Raw genomic sequence first — 22,555 nt, 5'->3', positions numbered from 1 at the left:
TCCTTTCAGTAATTTCTTTCTTCCTTTCCTTCTTGCTTTCCTTCTTTCTTTCTTTCTCTCTCTTTCTTCCATTTTCTTTCTTTCTCTCTCTTTCTTTCTTTCCTTCTTTCCTTCTTTTTTTCTTTCTTTCTTACTTTCTTTCTTTCTTTCTTTCTTCAATCCAATTCTATGTCCATGACAGGTAAACATTCGTTGAGATTTTTTGAGCCTCAGAACAGGTTAAGCCCCAATAACAGTTTATTCACAGGGAGTGTGTTCAACAGGACAAGTTTAAAAGAAGAGAGTTGAAATTAAAGACCAGTTGGAGAACGAAAACATTAGTTTTTAAATCTGCATGCTTGCCAGCCAAACAGGCACAGGGCAGCAGCAGGATTTCATAACCAGCTTCTTACAGGGCTCCTCTCCCTGCCCTGAGAGGAGACAGCATGGAATATTTGTCTTCAGCTGCACCTCAGTATCAAACTCAGCTCCATCACACCTCAGCAGAGTTGTGTTTTCTAAAACCAGGGACAAATTTGGCCAAGACACTTCAGTGAGAGCAGCACATAGATAGCCCTGAGCAAAATTCGGTCATGTAAAAATGTCTGTTTTCCATCTCCATTAAAAAATCATGTCCCATTGTATAATCACGCAACTGGCAGAATGTGGATTTCCTTTAGCATGCAATTCATCAGAGACCTGATCCTTCTGTCCTGACCTCTTTTATCTGCAGTAAAGACCAGATCTCTCATCTCACCACTGGCACACCTAGGGCTTGTGCAGGAGCAGGACTCCATCACCCAGAGCCTTCTGTGTTACATGGACCAAAGGATAAAGTGGTAACTGGGCCCTTACTGCCCTTGGTGCCATCAACAGGACAGGGGCCAGATTCTAAGAGCAGAAATTGCTGAAGGGACCTTTTTGGTGACTTCTCTGCTTTGCTGAAGCCCAAATGCTTTAAGGAAAATTACCTTCCACGAGAAAAGCTAAATGAGAGAGAAAATACTGGGGTGCTGTCACAGACTAGATTAACTCCTAGTGTGAACAAACTGTGTAGTGGTGAATAGGTGAAGTGGGCAAGCTCACCTATTCACTATCTCTCAAAAGAGGGCACATTCTGTATTGTCTAAATCAGGTTTGGAGAAGCACTGCTTACTTTCAACTGCACACTTGGGAAGGAAAAGCTAGGGTCATCCACAAAGCTCTAGAGTCAATAACCCAATAACCCAGCTGTCCTTTGTGCCCCACAAGTGCACCTCCTCATCCACCATCATCACCTTGTTGGATGGGAAGAATGGAAACAAATGACAAAACTCAGAGGCTGCTCTAAAACTGTACTTATTCTCCTCCAACTGACTTCATTAACTAACACTATATCAGAGTATGGCTTCCTTACAAAGACAAGACTTAGAATTATTAAAATAACACCAGCTTTTTAAATTCTAACAGCGATTAGAAAATTCACCCAGGTCTGGCTGAGCAAAGCACTCCCCTACTTGCTCAACTTGACATGCGCCTAGAGGAGTGGCTGTGGATTAAAGCACGTGCTTAAAATAACACATATGTGTAACTGCCTTGCTAATTTGGGCTTTTAAAGTTGAAAGGGTCCCTTTATAAACTCATGAAATAGATATGATTCTGGTTTCCAATAGTTTCAGTAAGTGTAATTACTGTCAGATGTCTATGTATGGTGAATATATATGTAGCAGAATAGCCTAAAACTGCATTGACTCAAACTAAACACTATGAGTAATAGTTTCAGTGCTCATGCACTAGTAAAAATCCCGTGCTCCATTTATGTTGTTTCTGCTCCCATGTGTCTCCCTTGTAGAAATTCAGGTCAGTGATGGAAAACAAGCTAATACCCACCCCAGTTTGCTAGGATTGCCTTTTCAAGATTCCAGAGTAATAGGGCAATTCTTGGCAGCATTCGGCATCAGTATTTCTGCTCCGATGGGAGATGAAGGTGAATTTTTATCATCTTGACTAATGGAGATGGAGAACAAGGGCCTGGATCTCTGTCCAGGTGTCTGTAGTGCTACCTGCAGTAGAGGGAATGCCACAGAGCTAGAAGCACTGGGTGTGAAACAGTACACCCTAAAAATGAGTAAGAAAGGTCATATTGCATCAAAACAAGGGTTCTTCTAGCCCAGTAGCCCTTTTCTGACAGTGGTCAGAAGTAGATGTTTAGAAAGAAGTAGATCTTTCCCTGATATGCCCTCTCAGCTTCTGCTTGTCAGTAGTTTAGGCACTGTCTGGGTCTCAGGTTGTATTTTAGTTACCAGTACATCCATTGTCCCATTTCTATCCTAAACTTTGCTAAAACCATTTACACTCAGGGCTGCCACAACAATCCCTGACTGTAGCTCCATGAGACACTTCTGCCGTCCCTGAGTTACCAGAATGCAAAGCTGAGGACTATGTTCCACCATATCAGGGAATCCAAAAGGATCAAGTTTACAGACTGATAGAGATGAGCAATAATAAGCCAAACAAAAGATGCTTATCCTGTTGATTTGTAACATCTCCATTCTGCCAGTGGACCTTTGCTGAGCAGCCATGTTCTCATGCTGATATCCATGTTCCTGTATGTCCTTCCTTTCCCGTACAGCATCTTGTTTCAGCCTGCAAGGTCCTGAGAGTAAAGAGAAATGTAGTTGTACTCTGGGGAGGGGGGAGGTGTGCCACTAACAAGCTTCTGGTACCTGAAAAATGTAATTATCGATAGGCTTATTTAGTCTATACTATTAAAGTAGTATGCACAGCTGGCTAAAACTCCCCCATATTGTGCTAGGAAATTTACTTGAGATGGTTAGCAACCATCGTGTAAATGACAGTTACTTTGCTGTAGACGAAAAGCATGTGGGTATTTAAGATATTGATGAACTGGACTATAAGCAGATTATCACAACACTATGTGTAGAGACTGATTTCCCAGTAGGAAAAGCCTTTTGAAATACAAGACAAAATGTCAATCCATTTACTAGTCACACATACCCAAAACATATCTCTTATTTTGCTCCCTGCTACCAACTCTCAGACTCCAAATGATATGGAACTAAGAGGAATGTCCAGCATTTAAACAACACAAAACTTTCAGACAATCTGCATCTCAAGATTTGGAAATTTGGGGTTCAGGGGAAAGGTAAAAACTTTCTACAGTTCCACAGTGTATCCAAATTCCCTCTGGAGTCTGAAAACAAAAATACATAGTTTTTCCTTGGAGATGAGTGCTTCGGGGCAGGAGGATTTCTCCTGTAGACAGCTACAATAATCCAAGACCTTCTAGCTATAGCTTGAGGGCCTCTTATTTTATTCACGTGCAAAATTCCCTTTGATTTTTGTGTGACAAAGAGAACATGCAGCATGAAACCCTTACTGGAGGGACCTCATTACTTTCAGTTGAAATGCAATGGCCAAAGGAAAAATAAATAAAATAAAATAAATAAATAAAATAAATAATAAATAAATAAATAAATAAATAAAATAAATAAATAAATAAAATAAATAAATAAATAAAACTGAAAGGAAGCTGTGGAACACCCTTAGTGCAATTGTAAATATGCAGGCATCTCTAAAAGAAGAGATCTCTCACTAACACTTAGTGGTGAACTTAGACTGCCTCTTCTTTGGGCAAATCACAGCTCATTCTGGGCTGTCTGTAGGTGGATCACCCAAGCCATGGATTCAGCACCTCTTAGGGTACATGAGCCCAGTGCTGTGCTGTTCATGAGGTCACACACTGGTGAGTTAGACTGGACTTTACCCTTCTTGAAACCCCGCTGCTGGGCAAAGAAAATTTCAGCGTTTGGGGCCCAAGAAAGCACACAGCTCTGGCATCTCTAATTACGATGTCTGCATGGAAGAATTGAGACCTGAGATGAAGTTTCTGGTGTTAGGACTGGTTCTGTGTTTCAGCAAGTGACACTTTAACGTAAAAAAATAGGTCCAGGAGCAGGACCTATTGCTCTATGATAGTGGACCGGCCACCTGTGAGCTGGAGCCAGACGTCCCTGGGCTGTCACAGGCCAAAAGACAGAAGCTGCTGTAAAGGGGCTGAAATCACAGAGAGAGGGCTGAGCAAAGGAAAGTCTGAGCTGGGGGGGGGGGGGTTAATGGAACAGCTCAAAGGATCTGCTCCAAAATTAGCTGAAGTTATGGGGAATCTTAACCCATGTATTTGAGTTAAGATTTGGGAGCCATTTCAGGAAAATGCATCAGCACATAACAAATCCAGTTGAAGTTGATGACATTTAATCACATCCTTAATTCTAACCTCATTCTTACAGACACAGTTGTATAGGAGACCGACAGCAGCATTCTCATTAGCTTTCACTTTTTATATTTTCAAGATTATCAGATTCTTACATTGCCAGGGTCGCCTAACAGGCTGAAACAATACACAGGTTGCCTGTCTAGACATAAATCTATTTTGTGGGAAAAAAAATAAAAAAAAAAAAACAAACAGGATGAGAAGGAAGAATGAAATTCTTTTAAATAATTTTCATATCCCATACTTTCAAATAATGTAATTTCACAGCCTATTTTGGATTCTGGTTTTCATTTTGCCAACAGAAGCAGATATATGATTTTTGAAGCCACTTAAAGGGTCCCTCTGAGACAAAACTCAAACTCCCATGCTGGGCTCCATCCTGGAGGATTGGGCCCACTAGCAGAGCAGGTGGTGTGTGGGTCATCCCCGCCTGTGTGACAAACTGTGATAATTGGATTGTTTGGGGAGCGGGAGAGGGATGTGACCACTGTGTACAAACCTCTGAAGGGAATTAAAAGCAAGTCTACATCCCAGTTAATAGTGCTCCATAAAAATGCAAAGTGGCTAATGATAAGCAAAGGATGTTCCATTAAGCCATGTGCCTGGCGTGAAGGGGCATCATTGACCCCACGAAGGATATTTGCTGGGAACAGTCAGGCGGCAGAAACAGGTGCAGAAATAAAAGCAAACCAATGGCTCATTCTAAACTCCCCAATATGCAATGTTAATGAACACATGGACCAGGGACAGGCAAAGAGTCTAAAGGGGCCAAAGCGTAATCTTTTGCACTCATTTTAAGTAACAGGCATGCTCAAAAAGGGCAGAAAATCGGTAAATGGCTTGCCTAGCTCTAGCCATTCATTAGCCTTGCACAGTGGAGTGTTTCACCAAGACCTTGCTGAGGTTATTTGGGGTGGAGTGGGATGGAGGGCAGGGAAGGAACACGGGAAAAAAGTTTCCCTCAGCCCCAAGCACTCGTCAAGCTGTGATGTGGTCAGTGGGGAAAGGAACTCTTGTTGGGCCGATAATGAGCTGTCCTCATTATAAGATTAGATGCCAGAGCGAACAACACCCTCTTAATAATGCACACATCACTATGACAACCACAGAGTTTGATACCTGAGGACAACTTTATTGTGCTTGTGAAATTTCCTTATTTTAAAAACAGTATTTATAGTTATCAGACATTGATTCGCCATATTCACCCTCCTCCTTATCGCTGCCTTCCTTGTTTCCAAGGCAGGATCAGCCTAAGTGTTTATATGCTGCTCCTAAGGTTCGCAAACTGCTGTCAAGTATCAGCGCCAGAGTCTGCTGACATAATTATCCTGCTAGCCCATACATAATTAGTAAAGCTAAGCCCAAACTATATTAATACTAGGATTAATTACGGTGGAAGCATAAACAAGGATATTAATGCTATGAAAGTAGCAGTACGGCTATTCGACAGCCCATATGCTTGTCTGTAGGACCACTAGGGATTGTGTTGAAGCGGGAGCTGTGCGGTGCCCTGACTGTAATGAGAAATGAGAAAACTGCTGAAAAATTGATGCCGCCTGCAGATTGCACAATCCGCTGAACAGCAGGGGGTCGGCTTCTTACATCTCCCACTCTCGGTACAATATGCTAATTTCTGCATGCATACGAGTGTAAAAGGAAAGAAGAAAAGATTTCACAAAAGGAAAAAAATGCAAATGACAACCACAAAGATCACTGCAGAGAAATCCATGAGCTTTATATGGATTAACTGTGTTGGAGCTAGTGCTCATCTGAGTTTAACCCTTTCTGTCCTAGACCCATTGGCAGATTTTTTTGTGGTGCAGAGGAATACTTGCAGGTCCTTTGTGGGGAGGGAAAGAGGGAAAGGAGGGTAGCGGGGAGCTGAAAGGACAGAAAGGATCTTTTTTGCTCTTTTCCATGACTGCAGTCCTCTTGTTTTAACAAGGAGGTAAGGGTCTGGAAGGGGGGAAGTATGGACTGGGAGGGGAGTTGAGAAAAGGAGACTAACGAAACGTTGGTAGTGTTTGAGAGAAGACCACTACAGACCAGCCTGGTCCAGGTTTAACTGGAGGCGGGGGACTGACAACAGACCTCCCTTAGTCCTTCAAGAGCTTCTCTAACTCCCTATGCCCCTTAGAGCGTGACTTTGCAGCATGCGGTCAGCAAGGTCCTCCTAATATCATCCTACAAAATCCTCATCAAGAAGACAATTACTCCATGATTATTCCCTATTCTGAATTCACCACCTCATCCTCTCAGGTGAAAGAAGCAGATGTGCTGTCTTCATGACAAGCCCATTTCTTCGCTGGAGACAGAAACAATGTGCTGGTGGTCCTCCGGTTCCCTGGTGCACCCAAAACATGCAGCACACTTGCAGACAAGTGGGCTCCAGCAGTGCCCAGACAATCCTGCTGCCATTTGCATTTGCCTTGCTCCTAGAGAGAGCCTAACCCTGCTCTCAGCCTGTCCCACTCTGCTGCCCATGGGACCCAAGGGAATCGCTTCTACCACAGCTCCAGGGAGCAAATTGGCCCCTCTGCCTTGCACGTAGTGCTGACAGTGTGGGACAAATCCCATGGGTGCCAATTTTCATCTAGATAATGGAGGGATGGGTGTCCACACAACCCTACTCTTCCTTTGGTGCTGCCATGCAGCAGAACAGGAAAGCAAAGAGCATCTTCTTCTCAGCCTGCAGGGGGGAAATATCTATGTTTCTGCAATAAGACAAATCAAAGCCTTAATTCTTCTCCAATAATTAAAGAGATTAGTTGCTCTCTCTTTAGTATCAGCAGGAGCAGCAGCAGGTGCTGTTACGCTCAGTCCAACGTATGCACAATGTGGTTTCTGTGTGCAATTGCTGTGTCCAAGTGTGAACAGAAATCTTAGGAAATATTTGTCGTTAAAAAGTTGCCAATGGGCCTGTGTAATACAGTAAATGCTTAGCAAAAAGAAATTGTCTGCTTACTTGTTTTAAATAGTCCTGGCAAGAATTTAGCACTCCTGGAAAAAATATGACTGCTCTGGCAGCCCAGAGCACAAAGACTGGAATGCTCATCTCATGTCCAGCAGGCAGAAGGATGTGCATCTTAGGATACCCTGACCTGGACAGACATTTACAGTGAACAGGAGAGGTAACAGAGGAAAGGAATATAAAGAAGTCCATCCTCTCCCCCATCTGAATGTGGTAGAAACTGTGACAAAGAAGGAGGGCAAATGTTTTGGGGTTTTTTTTGTGGCATAAATTTACCACCAGAAAGGGGGTCAACAACTAGTAAACACCCTGAATCGTCAACTCACAAGAGAAAAATACTTCTTCCCCACTGGAAAGTCTCCAATCACCTTCTGGGTGTCCTCCCATCCACTAAGCTTCTCTCTCAATATATCAACTTCCCTCCTCTCCCAACCCTCTTTTACCCCCAACTCTGCTAACATTAATTGTTGATTTTTTTTCCTGATTGTGACTTAACAATTTGATTTTAACCTCTGTATCTGTGATTGCTTGTACACACTTTTCTTCCCCTACTGAGTATTCTTCTCACAGAATTATAACAAGTCTCTTTACTGGTCTGATGCTGGAACCTGTAAAAGCAGGTGAGTTCTCACCTGGGAGATCTCCACAGTAGATTCTTCTTCCCATAGGGTTGTATAATGCCTTGTGGATCCTGATGTTGACCTGCACGGTTAGATCACCTAACTTGACAAGTCAGAACAGCTCTGACTCAAGTCACACAGGCAGTAATCGTACCCCATCTAAGACCTTATGACCCCATAGCAATAGCAGTAAAGTAATAGCAATAACGGATGAAGAAGAGCAGTTGGCAAACAGTGATGAATATGTGTTTCTTGCCTTTTCTCAAATACTTTTGCTTGCAGCTGAACAGGGGCATTAGCACAAAGAACAGTAATTTCCCTAATATTTGTGCAAGAAAAGTCCCTTTACATAGATGTTCAAATAGCAAACAAATAAGTAAATAAAGCATGAGTTGTTGTTGAGTAGTCATCAGTTGGAACAGCATTAAATCTTTGAAAACGGCATTTCTACCATATTTGATCAGCTCTGACATTACAATAATCATCCTGAAGTCACACGGAAAGTCTAGGATGGCACTAAAATTTCTTCTTTCTCTATCGCTCTGTTTGCAGCAGCCCGACAGATTAAGAATATGAATGACATTCTTAAACTTGGTTGGAATTAAAAGGTGTTTGGGTAAAGAAGGAAGCAGTGTGTTTATAGCAGAAAGACTGTCCCCCTAAATGACAGAGTAGCATAGAAGAAGACACTGCTATGAATATCACAGGAGGAACAACGCATGATGAAAAACTCAGGTGAAAGAATGTCTCCTTTTCTTGTTTCAGGAAACAAAAGCTGCTCACTCCTGAAACCCCCCTATCCAAAGTTGTTAGCCAGAGCCAGCCAGCTGAAGAAAATGTAGAGAATGGAAAGAGCAAAGAAAAATTCTGAGTCAAATGCAGAAAGTTAGAACCCCCCTATTCCACACTGGTGTGGCTGATGAGCAGTTTAATTTTGACTCCCACTGCAATTGAATACTATGGTGGCAAATTTCAGTTTAAATTATTTTTACTCCTCCTCTGCTTTTTTCCATCCCTACATCATCTATGGATAAAATTGTTTGCACTGTAAAACCAACCCTGTCTTTTTTTATTATTTAAACCTGGATCAGGTAATTGACAAAGCCAAAAGCCCAGCACCACAAGCGATCAAACTGAAAAAGCACAGATACAGGGACAGAAGTCCTTAAACTGACTGACTAGGAACATCACTGAGAAGAAAGTAAGAGGAGCCATACACCATCGGAGTCTTCTAGAAAGACCAAATACTGTTTCTGCTGGGGAAACTAGTATTTTAAAATCCGTAGCCAGGTAACGCAGGACATATTTTCATCAGGGCATGTCCATTTGAATTTGTGCTGAGCTCAGGAGGACCAGGTGAATTTGCATAATTAACAACCTGACCTTGCAACCCAAATGCAAATGCAGTTCCCAGTAAAGTCAACAGGAGATTGCTGTTTGTGAAGAAAGCAAGGCTCATATATGATTTTAATATGGGACAGTGATGAATTCAGCCATAAAAATGTTTATAGGGTGGTGACATTTCTTTCCTTTTTTTTTTTTTGAAAGCTTCTAAGGCATTTGTTGTGGCAATGAAATGCAGAAAGTCGGTGGCCATTCCTATGAAAACACCTTGCTGCTGGTGCAAAAAATATACATAAATAAGACTATGCAGAACACTTGTGCTGCCACAAGCCCCACTGAAAACTTTGAAGGAGAAAAAGAATGAGTCGAAGGCAATATCCCCTTCTGGAGGCTGTGGCAAACAACTCAAGCCATGTGGAGATATGAGCCCTACCTCAGATGTGCTAATGCTCTGGCTCCCATCCAGGGAAGCTATCGTACCACTGAGCCTCCCCTACCCCCTCCCTCTTGCTCAGAAAGTTTTGTAGTGCTGCTGCGCGCACTGTTAGACAGATGCCCCTTGCTGCTCCAACCCAGGGAAGCCCCGCACGGCATGAGGTTGTGTAGATGTGCACAATATGCTTCTGCCTGTCACTTGGTTGTGGTGGTGCTTTGAGTTGTGGAGGGTTTTTTTCTGGATAAAAGGAGCTGCGTGAACATAAGTCCTGATTGCTACCCTGGGTTGCGTGCAAGCCCTCTGAGCAAGACTGATCTGTCATGGTGGGCAGTTCTCTGTCTGATGTGACCTGAAGTAATTAAAAGTGGCCCAGCAGGCTGGTGCCTCCCTCCCCCATCTCTCCTCTCGCTCCATTTTCTGGCATTTACCCAAAACAACAGTGACTGATGGCTCCGAGAGGGCTGTCGCTGCTGTCACTGTTTTCCCTGCCATGATACGGCCATTGATCCGGCAGCATCTGCCAAGTCATCAGCGCTTATTCTAATTCCCTGCCTCCAGGTTTGGGGTTTTGCTTCTTCACTTTTTCTCCCCCCAGGCAATAATTGCTGTGAACTAGAACTCCCTTTTGACCAGTCTGATGAGATCAATTACCACCATGTCAGTGCTCAACCTTGGGAGAGCTCACAACCACACACTGACCTTAATCGAGGATGTTCAGCCCACTTGTCGGGGCAGAAAGCAGACTCTGATGGCAGAGCAGAGGGGCAGTCATTTAGCTCAACCCCTGACTGTCTCTCTGCTTTGGGTCCAACACTAGGAACCTGCCTTGATGTTAATTCACGGTGTGACCCTAAATAAAAGAGCCTGTTACGTGTTTCTCATCTTTCTCCTTATTTCTCCCCATATACGAGGCATGGAAAAGGTCTACATCAACCACCAAGACGGAGTTATGCTCTGGAATTGCAATAATTGCACCAAAGTTTATTATCAAGAGACTGGACGTGGCCTTTTTTCAAAGCATTAATGAAATCCAGAGCAAGAAGCACCTGCTGTAGCTTCAGAGACGTGAAGTGGGTCTGCCCTGAGTCATCTCAGGGTGTGCGAGTGTGAGCAACTGCCGATGAATTTTTCTGGTGGCAAAGCAAGTGTCACCACTGGAGCCAAAAGAACAACCATCACCATTGACATGCTGCCTTTCATGTGGTCAGTTCATTATAAATGAATTCCTGGACCTGCAAGTTACATGAGCTGTATGAAAAATACCATATGAATTGGCCTGACTCCAAAGGACTCAGTACAGCTCCATGGGAAGCACTACAGTTTCTGTGGACCAATAGCATCCAGGGGATACAGAACCCACAGACAACACCAGTAGGGATGTCAGCCTGATTTTTGAGTGTCCAAGAGTACCTTTTTTCCTCTCTTCTCTGTTAATGCATGATATAACTATATACTGCCCAAAAATAATGAATATTTCACTATGGTTTTAAGTTCAGCACTGCACCAGACTAACCAGAAACTTCATAACACTTTCTGTTTTCCTTTTTTTCTTCCTATTATTTATATTCCTCTTGGTTTCTATTTTCAGATGGAGGTGTGTACAAACAAAGCAAGGTGATACCTCTTTCACATCATGTAGGTGCATGGGTGATTGCTCCACCAGGCACCTCGCTAGCTACTTGTGCATCCTGGGATGTAACCTGCAGGTTCACTAGATACCTGATCCACTTCCACACTGCAGAATGCCAGGTTGCCCAAACTAGGTTCACACACTGCCATGCACCCACCACTGGCAATCACATCCATGAGCTCCTCTGCCCTAGAGAGAAGGAATGACTTTTACCTTCTCACTGAACATCTAGAAAACTATTTTGGTCCAGGTCTTTCTCAGTCTCCATTCATCTGTATGATCAGCCCATGAACTTCAGCTGAAAAATCTGACTTTTCCAATGACAGGCATTTAAGTATCATCAACCAGATACTCAACCACCTTGAGAGCATCTTAAACATGCTGGGATTTGGGAGGAATATTGCAACACCAGTTTTCTGCCTATAGGAAGCTCAGTTTTTCCGGCAGGGAGGAGAGTCAGCATGCTTGGTGCTGTGTCCTCTGCTGCTTTCAGCTCTTCCTGCTGCCCTGGGGTGCTGTATGGAGCAGTGGGAAGGAGGTGAGGACACATCTGGCTGCCACGCTTCAGCCTTGCTGGGGGTTTTCACCAAGTACCACGTGCAGCAACAGCAGCAGATGCACTCAGGAGTTGCATGTGGCCCGTCAGCTGCCTTTTCATCACCCTGCATGGTGGCTTGTGTTGAAAGGAGCAGTCAGCTGTGCCATTTTCTTTGGGCCTGAGAATGCTCTGTGAAATCTGAAACTCACGTTTCATCCAGATGCGCCACTGTTCTGCTGAGACAGGCATGGTGGATGCAACCCCAGAGACTGATGCAACCCCGCAGGTGTCCCACAGGCTCCAGACGGGTAGAACTGAACGGCGGCTCACCCTCTGGGGCCAGGGAGTGGGCTGAGCACAGATGAGTTGGAAAGGCAGACTGTCTTGCCTTTTAAGTGCCACATGGAGGTCTTTATACAGCAGTCAGGAGAACTCCTGATCAGCATCACTCCATGATGAGCTTCTTGACAAAAATTTGAATTTTGAAGCAAATATATAGATATACTTAGAGGACATGCAGGAGAGAAATGGATTTTCTTGCCTACTCCTCATAGCATGTTTTGGCTCTTAGATTGAGCTGACCTACATGCAAACAGCCCCCAAAAGAGGTGGCGGGTCCTGCCCTTAGCCCAGAGTCTGTGTTGCCTCCCTTCTGATAGCGCATGTGGCAGTGAGGTCAGGCACAGTAAAGACCTAAACCACCTGGACACTACTCCTACCAGAAAATAGTGATGGCTTTTCAACTGGATCAGTCCTGACAGCAACATGCCTTCCTCATCCCAAATGACTGTTGCTACTGAGGTGTAGAAACATGGAGAGGCAGCAAAATCTTCTACACTCACAACTTGGAAGAAAAGGAAGCAAAGACCTTTTAAAGAAGTCTAGGCCTACTTACCTAAATATTTCCTTTTATAATTACTACCCTTTCACAATCTCACCACTCAAGTGGTAAATGTGTTTCTTAAGATTACTTATGTGATCCCCTTATTTAGGGATCACAAGTGTCCAAAGATGGTATCAGTTTCACCTGTGGAAAAAAAATACCTTATATTTATTTTCTATCACTGAGGCAGAAGCTGCATTTTTTATAAAGTTCCCAAAGAGTATTTGGAGACATCCCTGGTCTGGTGAGATTACAAGACAAATACTTTGTTCAGAGCCAGAAGAACTCTGCTGACTCCCAAAAAATAATACAGTAATAATGAACAGCAAATGTGGGTCAGATGCTCAGCTAAGAAAAATGATCATTGCTTGTCAGTCCTCGGCAGAGCTCAAGAAGTTTACACCAGAAAGGACCAGGGTTTCTCACTCTACCCAAGGATATCTATGGAAGAATTCTTATTTGCTGGGGTGGCATAAAGCTGTTATTGACGTGAATTTGGGATGCCTGCTCCACTCATGATTAATGAGGCCACAAGTGAGTTATATTAGTCACCCTGGCATGACTGACACTTGGATTTTTACTGTGCCACACCACTGCCTCTTGTTTATGCCACACGATTTACAGGCACAAACTCTAAATCTGAGACTTTATTGAAGTCTGCTTTCTTAATCTCTTGACCTATACTGATAATTTGCCTTAGCAGAGATCTAGGAAAGAAAATAAATATAAATGGTGCATTTTAAAATGTCCAAGCAACTACCCAAACCAGGAGTTCTGTCAGACAGTACAATTTTAAAATCTTGGTTTTTTTCCAGCCTGCCACAGTTGAAAACACTTGCTGTATTCCTCTGGAAAGGAGGATTTCTCAACCATCCGTTAGCAGAAAGCCTTCTTTTCAAGCACTCATAATGATATATATTGATATTTGTTTCTTACAACTGTCACTTTTCAGGAGATTTAATATTGTACATACAGCAAAACCAGCCAACAGACTAATTGATTGATTGCATGGTTGATTTTTGAGTGGAAGCAGGATTTTGTATTTGAAAAGGAAATTTTTGCTCTTGGCCAGTGTGGAAGCTTAAAGGAAATTGGCTGAGGTATGAAATCTCAGATATACGTTCACATTTACAAGTAGATAAATTTGTTCTAATTAGAGTTGAGATTTCCAGCTACGTAATCCCAGGGGAATTTGCAACCCAAAAGTTGTTCTCGAAGAAAAGTCTTCTTAAGCAACCAAGGCTAAAGACTGAGGTGATCAAAGGTGAAAGTCAGATTTAGTACAATTTAGCACCTGCTTCAGCAGCTTACCACATGGATGTATGACCACCTCATAGGGTATAGATATGTGCATGTGTGCATACCAAATACAGATATAAAGCTGAGAATAAATTCACTTTAACACTTAAAAGTCTGGCTCTACAGGAAAATTACACTGTTATAAACTGAAGTGTGCATCTAAACCCTTACAATCACTCAGGCAGTGTCCTCTGGGGATATCCTTGCTCTGGGGTTGGCCATGTATTGCGGTGCAAGCAGCTGGTAAGATTTCCCACCACAGACAGTTCTTAACTCTCTACCTCAGCTGTAGAACACAGTTTAAGTGATCTAAACCCCATGCACAAAGCATCTATTTATTTACACTGGCTGCTTCATTTCCACCATGACATGGAGTTAGTTAGCACTGAATTGAAAAAGTGACCACAGGTATCTATGGAGATAGTTCAATAAATGTATATTGCACTCACAGCCACAAACTCATTTTCACTCAGGAGGTGAACGTACCCAGGAGAATGGGTCTGAGAACACTCTTGACATTTTCATTCTGTTGGAAAAAGGGAGAGACTGAAGAGAGAGGTTGAAAAGCCTGAAGAGACAGAAGTTATGTAAAAGCTGCTTCCAACTGCACGTAAAATGTTTAGCGACTCAGGTGTTATAACAGTTCAACACTGAGTTGGCAATGTATGCCTGTATGCCAGCTTCTCAAGAGGTAAAGGACAGCTTTCCTTGAATTGCCAAGCCTGCTCCAGTGATCAGATATTATTGAAGAGGTGACAGGAGCTGGGACTGGCAGGGCTGGTTTGTTTTCAGAGGTATTAGAGGTGTTTTATTCAGTTCCAAGTTAGTGACATCTGCTTGGACTCAGATCCTCATGAGGCTCTTACTCCTGTATATTATTTATAGTGTACTTCTTTTCCAGGGGCAAATGTCTAAAGATTTTGTCATTGGGTTTTTTTGTAGAGAAACAACTCCAGCATGTAGAATAATCTCAGTGAAATGAAGGCTGGAAATAGAGGCGAGAAGGCTTAGAAGAAGAGGACATAGGAAAATATCAAACATAGCTAATAATAAAGCAAAGTGTTCAGATGATTTATTTTCTTTCTTTCACTGATGTCTTGCGCCAACAGTTAAATATCAAAAAAGGAGATAGACCAAAATTTGTGATATGAACAGTTTCTCCTTGCTCCTCTATTAAACTTCAGGGAAGTTCAGCTTCAAACTTTATAGCTTTCTCCTTTTTGATATTAAATAAAAATCCTAGCATTTGCCAATGGTTACATTCCTCAGCAAACCTATCTGCTGCTGTGCTGTTTCCATGGAGGTTGAGCTCACCAGCTTTTGCACTATTTGAATGCCCCTGCACATTTTCAACCAACTGGAAGGCATACCTGAGAAACCATAATGACCCTCTCTTCAGAAAATCTTTCGTAGCTTGGTACCTGCACCTGACAAGGCTCACTGCAAGGCTGAGTCTCAGATCAGCCCATGCCAAGGGGAAAATTGTTTAGCTAAGAAACCTAGTCTTTGTTAACATGAAAACACACATCATGAGTTTAGGAATGAACTACTTTTATTATCAGGAGAGGACAAAAGTCTCAAGATGCTAAAAAACTTATGTGGGCTGTCCTTCATCCCTAGGTTTGTTTATTGTGTGCTTTTAGGAAATGGTCAGCCTGCTGTCCTGGCCACTGGCACCCTTGTCCTGTTCTACCCAGCCCCCTCCAGATCTCACTTCCCCCTCAATTTTGTCAGCATAACTGCACATGAAAGGGCTCTCTAACCCAACTGCTGAAGTGATGAGAGTTACAAAAATAAACATAGTACTGGAAGCGTTGAGGCTGACCCAGATTACTGTGACAGAACTGGGTTAGGGAGCACCTCCAACCTGCAGTTATGGTGGCAGATACAAAGAAGGGATGATGTTTAGCTGGGTGGAAAAGAACAGCTGGGGCATAGGAGTGCCCTGAAACTGGGTTCATCTGAGGCCAGAAAAGTACACTAGCCCCTGCTTTAAACAGCACCTGCTGTCAAGAGTGTGAACTGTTCCCTATGGTACAAGCATTCAAGGAGGTTTTTCAGTTATAACGGCAGCGAAGCTAAAAGAAGAAATGAAGAGAAAGAGGGACAGAGTGAGAAGCTGGTAAGAGGTGAAGGTTGTCCTTGTTTTAGTATCTAGTCAAAGGACTCTTCTGAATTACTTATAAGTCAGAGAAGAGCCCTCTTCTGCCAAAACTTTAGAAGGAGATGGGTTGTTTTTTTCAAACCAACAGAAGCTCCAGGCTAGCGATGAACTCTGCCATCTCAGCAAACACCTCTGCACTGAAGTCCATCTCTCACTCAACATTAGCATTTCCTCCTCTCCTGGCACTTGCTAGAGCAGTCACTTGAGTCAGCGAGTGTTAGACCCTTTCACATCTCTGCAGCATGACTCCGGTCATGTGTTGGGATAGATTATTACAAAGATAGGAACAATTATTACAAAGAAAATAAGGTTCCAGTTTCCTGGAAACCCTCCTCTGTGACAGGTTGTAAATCAAATGGTATCAGAAGTAAACATTTTTACATAAAGGGAGAAAAGGTCAAAGTCTCTGCACTTTCTTATTTAGGATAGGGCTGAGTGGAAGAGCGGGAGAACTGGGACTGGAAAGAAACCAGCCATCTACCAAGGGGAAACTGTCTGTCTTTGTAAAGAGAGGGCATATGTCAGATCCATCCCAGAAGTCAAGCTTGAGAGAGGAAGAGAAGATATGGGAGAAGAGGCAGAAATACTAGCTCTGTTTTTCAAAACCACCTGGAGCTTTTCTGGAAGGGTGCCTCTGATGAGAAAGGTGTCCTGCTCAGAGAGCCCATTCAAGGGAAGTCACCACAGGCAGGAAATGTGGCCTGCAAAAAATCTTCTCCAGCACTGGAACACAATTAAGAAACGACATTAAGGGGAAGCTATTTGCATTTGGTAAACAGGTTATATTAGAGTAACAAAACCCCACAATTATGCTCATGTTCTGGACATAACCCACTGCTGACCTCTCTGCTCTTCCTCCTGAATAATGTGTATATATGGTGATACAAAGTGCTCCTTTAATAGCAACTTCAGACCAGTTTGAGGGTGTTGGTTTTGTAGTCATCTCTGGAAAGACTGGGTTCTGAGTAATATTGTAACAGGGTCACTACCTTGCAACTGGTTAAAAGCACCTCTCTTTGTTAGCAGCACTCCTTCAGGTCTCAACTTTATGATTCAGGTAATGAAAGCAAGGTAATCAGAGATATTAATAGACATCAAGTCTAGCTGGAAGATGGGAAGCTGAGTGCAAACATGAACATCTTCCTTAACTGAGTTTTGTCTGTGAGCTTGGTGAAAGGACTGAAGAGCAAGGGAGAGAAAGTCATTCTCATTTCCAGTAATATTTTATTGATTTGCTTCATATAATGCAGTTCAATAACTCATCCCCCAAATAGATGAAACTTCAGCTCCATATAAATAGGTATTAATCTCAAGTAAATTACTGATGAGTCTTAATTAAGCAGTAAGATGGAACAGCCCATATAGTCAGGGTGATTGATGGCACACCTTGGACATGCACCAAGGCACAGGGAGGCACAGGGCAAAATAAAGGGCTTCCAGTCCACTCTTGCCATGAAATCAGTCAGCAGAACAGTAATCCCAAACACATCCTCAGCGTATTGGCATAATCAAGGGCTTGACTGTTGCTCCAGTCTTGACCATGCAACTTCCAACACGTTTGTTTAAAAGAAAGTGTGGCAGAAACTGAGTGTCTCAGATTCTTCCAAAGTAGCAGGCCATATGATTGCATTGCTGTTTGCATCCTTCTTATGCATCCAAATAAAATATGCCAGTAACAGCAGCAGAAGCATGGGAGAAGATGTGTAATGCAAGAAACTCACCAAGTAGAGAGATGCCTTTGCAAATCCCTGGAATATGCTGTGCTCTTCAGTGCAAGTCAAAAACAATTCTGCACATTTTAGGGGGCATCACTGCGATTTTGTACATGGCACTGTAAATTAGGAGGGACTCCATGGAGGTCAACAGAACTAAAAGACTGTGAAACTGATGTAAAGGAGAGAAAGGTGTGTGTGGGGGGGAATTCTGTATGTTTCTCTCCCTGCACACTAGCGTCAGAGTCTGCTTTCTGGTCTATCAAAGCATGCTACAGCCCTTTTTATTTCCCACTAGAGAAGCAGACCATTAGCATACAGCTGCACCTCTTAGAAGAGTAAAACAGAAAGAACTAGAGTTTTGGTGGAGTGGTGTTTTTCTGTTGTTCTGTGGGGGATTTTTGGCAACAGGCAATATAAAATGCACAGAAGAGGGAAACATTGACAAAGCAGGTTCTCAGCTACAGTTCATTTCATTCAGTTCATTTCATCAGTGGAATTACACTGACTTATTGTAAATTATCAATTCATACCAGTCTGCCCGCATTACTCCCTCTCTCTGGGTCCAGAGAGATTGAAAGCAAGCACTGAAGAAAAAACAACATATCAAGGCCAAAGAAATTCAAGTGGCAGAGAACCTGATGGAATTAGAATGCATCAATATTTAACAATGCAAAGAGTATGTACCATAGAGGGAAAAGGAAGACAGAGGACATTCCCACAAAACTGAGAAAAGTTTTCAGTGGAAAAGGCATTGCAGGTCAACAGTCTTGAACTGCTGAACTCACGTCTGAGCTGCTGAGAAGGGGAAAAAGTACATATAAGTGAGTAAATTAGGGACTCCCACTCTCCATGCTGAGATTACAGGTTCATAATTATGTGAGCCCATTGGTCACAGGTTCCCATTCCCTCCTTGCTCAGGGTCTTCCTAGTCTCCTGCATCCTGGGGCTCTGCATGCCTCCATTCCCATTGTTCTCCCTCTGCCTCAACAGGATCCCTCCCTCCCACCATCACAGGAGCTGCCTGGAATCTCCTTTGGTTTTTTTCCCCTCCATTCCTCCTATGTCCCTTCACCACTGATTTTGTGGGCTCTGCTTTATTAAGGTGGGAGGAAGAAAACAGCTATTGGCCATTGATTATCAGCACTAAGGACTTCAGCCTCAAGGATAACTGTCCTTGCTGATTAAAGTACTGACTGTGGCCATCAAATCACTTTCTAGCTTAATAGTATTCTTCCTGTGTGCTCTGTCCACCCTTCTGATCCATTGAAATTTGAATTGAAAAAGTCCAGAGTAGGCAGGAAGCTTTGACAACGAAAATCAGATCTTTTACACAACTGTTATGAATAAATCATTTGTTGGTAACAATTTATTTGAATCAAATATGATTAGTTGTTACATGTGGTAGCTGAAGGAACAACTGGGTCAATTGTTCCTTCTGCTCAGAGGTGAGCAGGGAGAAGTCAGCAACCTCTTCAGCCATCTCCACTGAATCCAACAGACAGCATGAGTTAGTGGGTTTTGAACCCATCAGGATACCCGGCTAATTTTTCTCCTAACTTCAGCGCTTTGAGGGTTTTCACCCAAACACCAGAATAATAGATTGCACATTGGACCTACTTTTTTCTTTCACTATTCACTCTGCACTTCAGCTACCCTTTGTGCATACATGGACAGACACAACACCCTCCCCTTCCCATCTGAGCTACTGGCAGCCCAGCTATATCCATCCTAACAAAGCCCTCTAGGGCAGATGTAAGTAAAACCAGACAAAAGTGCTTTGGGTGGTGCACCTTTTAGTCTGGTTCACTGATGTAAATGAACTCTGTCAGGAAAAAAAAAATGTTTGTTTTTATGCTTCATGTTGGTTTACTGCAGCTACCATAAAAATATAGCTGAAAATGTCACAGCAAAATCACACCCTGACTGACAATGAAATACCAGCTACATCTCCAGCATAAATCTTGCATAAAGTACCAAGGTTTAGTTTCCAGGGCAAAGGTAAGCAGGCAGACTCAGCAGGCAAGAATTTAAAGGAAAAGAAAGAAGAAAGGCACCTTAGGAGAAAACAGTTATATTATTAAATAGATATTAATTCAAGTACATTAGCAGATAGTGCTGCATCCCATTAGCAGTCAGTACAACAGTAAGAATTTTTCTGTCTGTTTAAGGCCTCTGGATAAATCTGCCAACTGTTGAATGGAAAAAGTTCCAATGAAAATATTTAGTTTTGGCAGACACAAGGCCACCTACAAGGCTTTCCATTTCCCTTTTTTTCTCCTCGTTCTCCCTATCCCAACCCCCTTGCAGCCATTAATTTGCTAGCAGCAGCTGTGATTGTCTGAGATATGCAGAGAAGCATAAGACCATCCTGTGCCTCATGCCAATGCTGTTAGTTCAGGAATATTACAGGATTATTTTTTAAGATGTTCCTCCTCTTATATGTAAGGCTGGAATTGAAAAAAAGGAACTTAAGAGGATTTTCATGCAGTGTGTTTGTTATTCATTTTGTTGTTGCCACAGCATGTGGGATTTGTGTGCATTTAAGATATCAACTTAACTATGTTCCCTTCACTTCATTACTTGTGTTTGCCAGCTGATGGGATGCCAAGGTGAAGAAACTGAATCAAAGAAGATTTAAAGCAAATACCATTTAGAATATGGGGCAAACATTGTAATACTAGTGAGGCGGCTAGGGAAGGGGGAGAGGAGGGGAGGAAAAGAGGTATCATGTGCTGTTTTAATAGAGGGTTCCTCTACAAAAGACTAATGCTGGGAGAAAATAGCTGTCTTGACAAAAATCATCTCAAATGTTGCCAGAGATTTCCGTTGTCATCAGTCTTTTCTTTCAAAGGACTGCTGCACTCAGGTTTTATTTGGCTATATCTTTTACTGTGTTCTGAAGTACATTCCAATCATTAGTTTTCCTTAGGAGGATAACGAAAATAAACTACTGCATTGTGCCATAGATTTTTTTTTTGTCCAATTTGTCCTGCTTCTTTACCAGATAGGCCTCATCAGTGCATGACCTTCAGATTTTGCCCTTCATCTGCTCATTCTCAGATTTTTTTCTTAACAGGTACAAAGAATGTAAAGACTAAAAGCTAGACGTTTGGTGTATGAGCACTGGCTACATTCTCTGTGCCCTTACCTCCCTGTTTTGGGGAGCCCTATTTAGTAAGACCATGTGTTATTCCCAAGGGCAGGCGTGTGACATTACCCTCACTGTTTTCTAGCTGGCTGGGTAAAATCTGCTATCACACACCTATCTAAAATTTCATTATTCCAGAAGAGTGACAGTGGTGAGTAGTAAAAATTTTAGAGAAAAGAATGAGACATCCTGTTCCTGAAAATAATGAAATAATTTGAATCTTGAAGAGCTGACTTCTATCAGGAATTCTCACTACCTGCACTTTAGGCACTTCAAGGCTACAGTCACTTATTTTCACTCTTTTAAATAATAAAACAATATTTCATCTAGGAAACACACTAGTGTGGAGAATTCAGAAAAAATATCTCTTTATAGCTCTCTCTCCTCCATCCAGATTTTGGAAATGAGAATATTTATTAACAGCGGCAAATTGGAAAAGATACGGCCCGGTGAAGGGGAAAAGTCATTGTTACTCCTTGCAAAAATCTTTTTCGAGCAGTTTCAAAAGTCATGCACCTGCCAAGACAGCCTTAATTTGAAAGGAAAGGAGCTGCAGCCTCTTGAATCAGATAAATGTCCTGTAAGCATGAAGAGCCAACAGCTGTTACCATGCAAAGGCCTGATTTCAAAATGACTCACTTGTTGTCCACCAAACCTTGCTGCATTCCAAGTTGCTGCTCCTAATATCGGATTTAGCCTTAAAATTGCATTAGAAAACCTAGAGCCATGATCCCCATTTTACAGGTGGCAGGGCAGCATGAAGACTCAGAGCAGGGAGAAGATGAATGCAGATCTCCCAAGTGCTCAGTTAGTGTCTCAATCGTAAGTGAAGCCCCATCCCCAAGACCCCTTTGAGTGGCACATGTCACCCGACAGTCCCAGCTGTCACCGTGCCAGGGCTGCCACCGGCTGTGCCCAGACTGCAACTGTGCCAGTGTACCTGCCTTTCTGCCAGCAAGGGTAATGACAGCAGGGAAAACGGGGACAGCAGGGGCTTTGGCACATAGTAGGAATCAAATCACATAACCAGGATCCCTGGAGTGTTTGTATGTTGGTTGCCAGCAAATGTTTGAGTGCCGGCAGCACAGCTGCTGTCACCCACAGCACTCAGAGTAATGTAGGCCATGACACAATCACACCTGTGCTCTTCTCTGAGGCTTTTGGTCACTGCTCTTGAGTCACAGCCCAGAGGCATCAGACAAGATGTTAGGAGACCTGGCTGCACATGGCTTGAGACAGGTCATTCCACTTCTGTGCTTCCATTTCTCAAGGTTTTACAGCTCTAATAATTATTCCTACATTATCATTCAATCTTTTTGTTCTCCTTTTGTTACCGTACAGCTTACAAGGATGGTCTGTATCACTCTGAAGTAGTTTTACTTTTTTAACCTCCACTATTTACAAAACCCCTCTTAAGAGGCTGAAAATAAAATTTCTTTATTGATTTGTTTTCTTTTTTCATTTGGTGAACATTGATTTTTTTCCTTGTGTTTTTAATGGAGCTTGAAATTAACATGAATCTGTTTGTTCAGATCCCTGTTTGAATTAGTGTAGT

This window comes from Chiroxiphia lanceolata, chromosome 1 (assembly GCF_009829145.1).
Source record: "Chiroxiphia lanceolata isolate bChiLan1 chromosome 1, bChiLan1.pri, whole genome shotgun sequence".
In the NCBI taxonomy this organism is placed as follows: Eukaryota; Metazoa; Chordata; class Aves; order Passeriformes; family Pipridae; genus Chiroxiphia; species Chiroxiphia lanceolata.
This window is presented reverse-complemented; position numbering follows the sequence as displayed.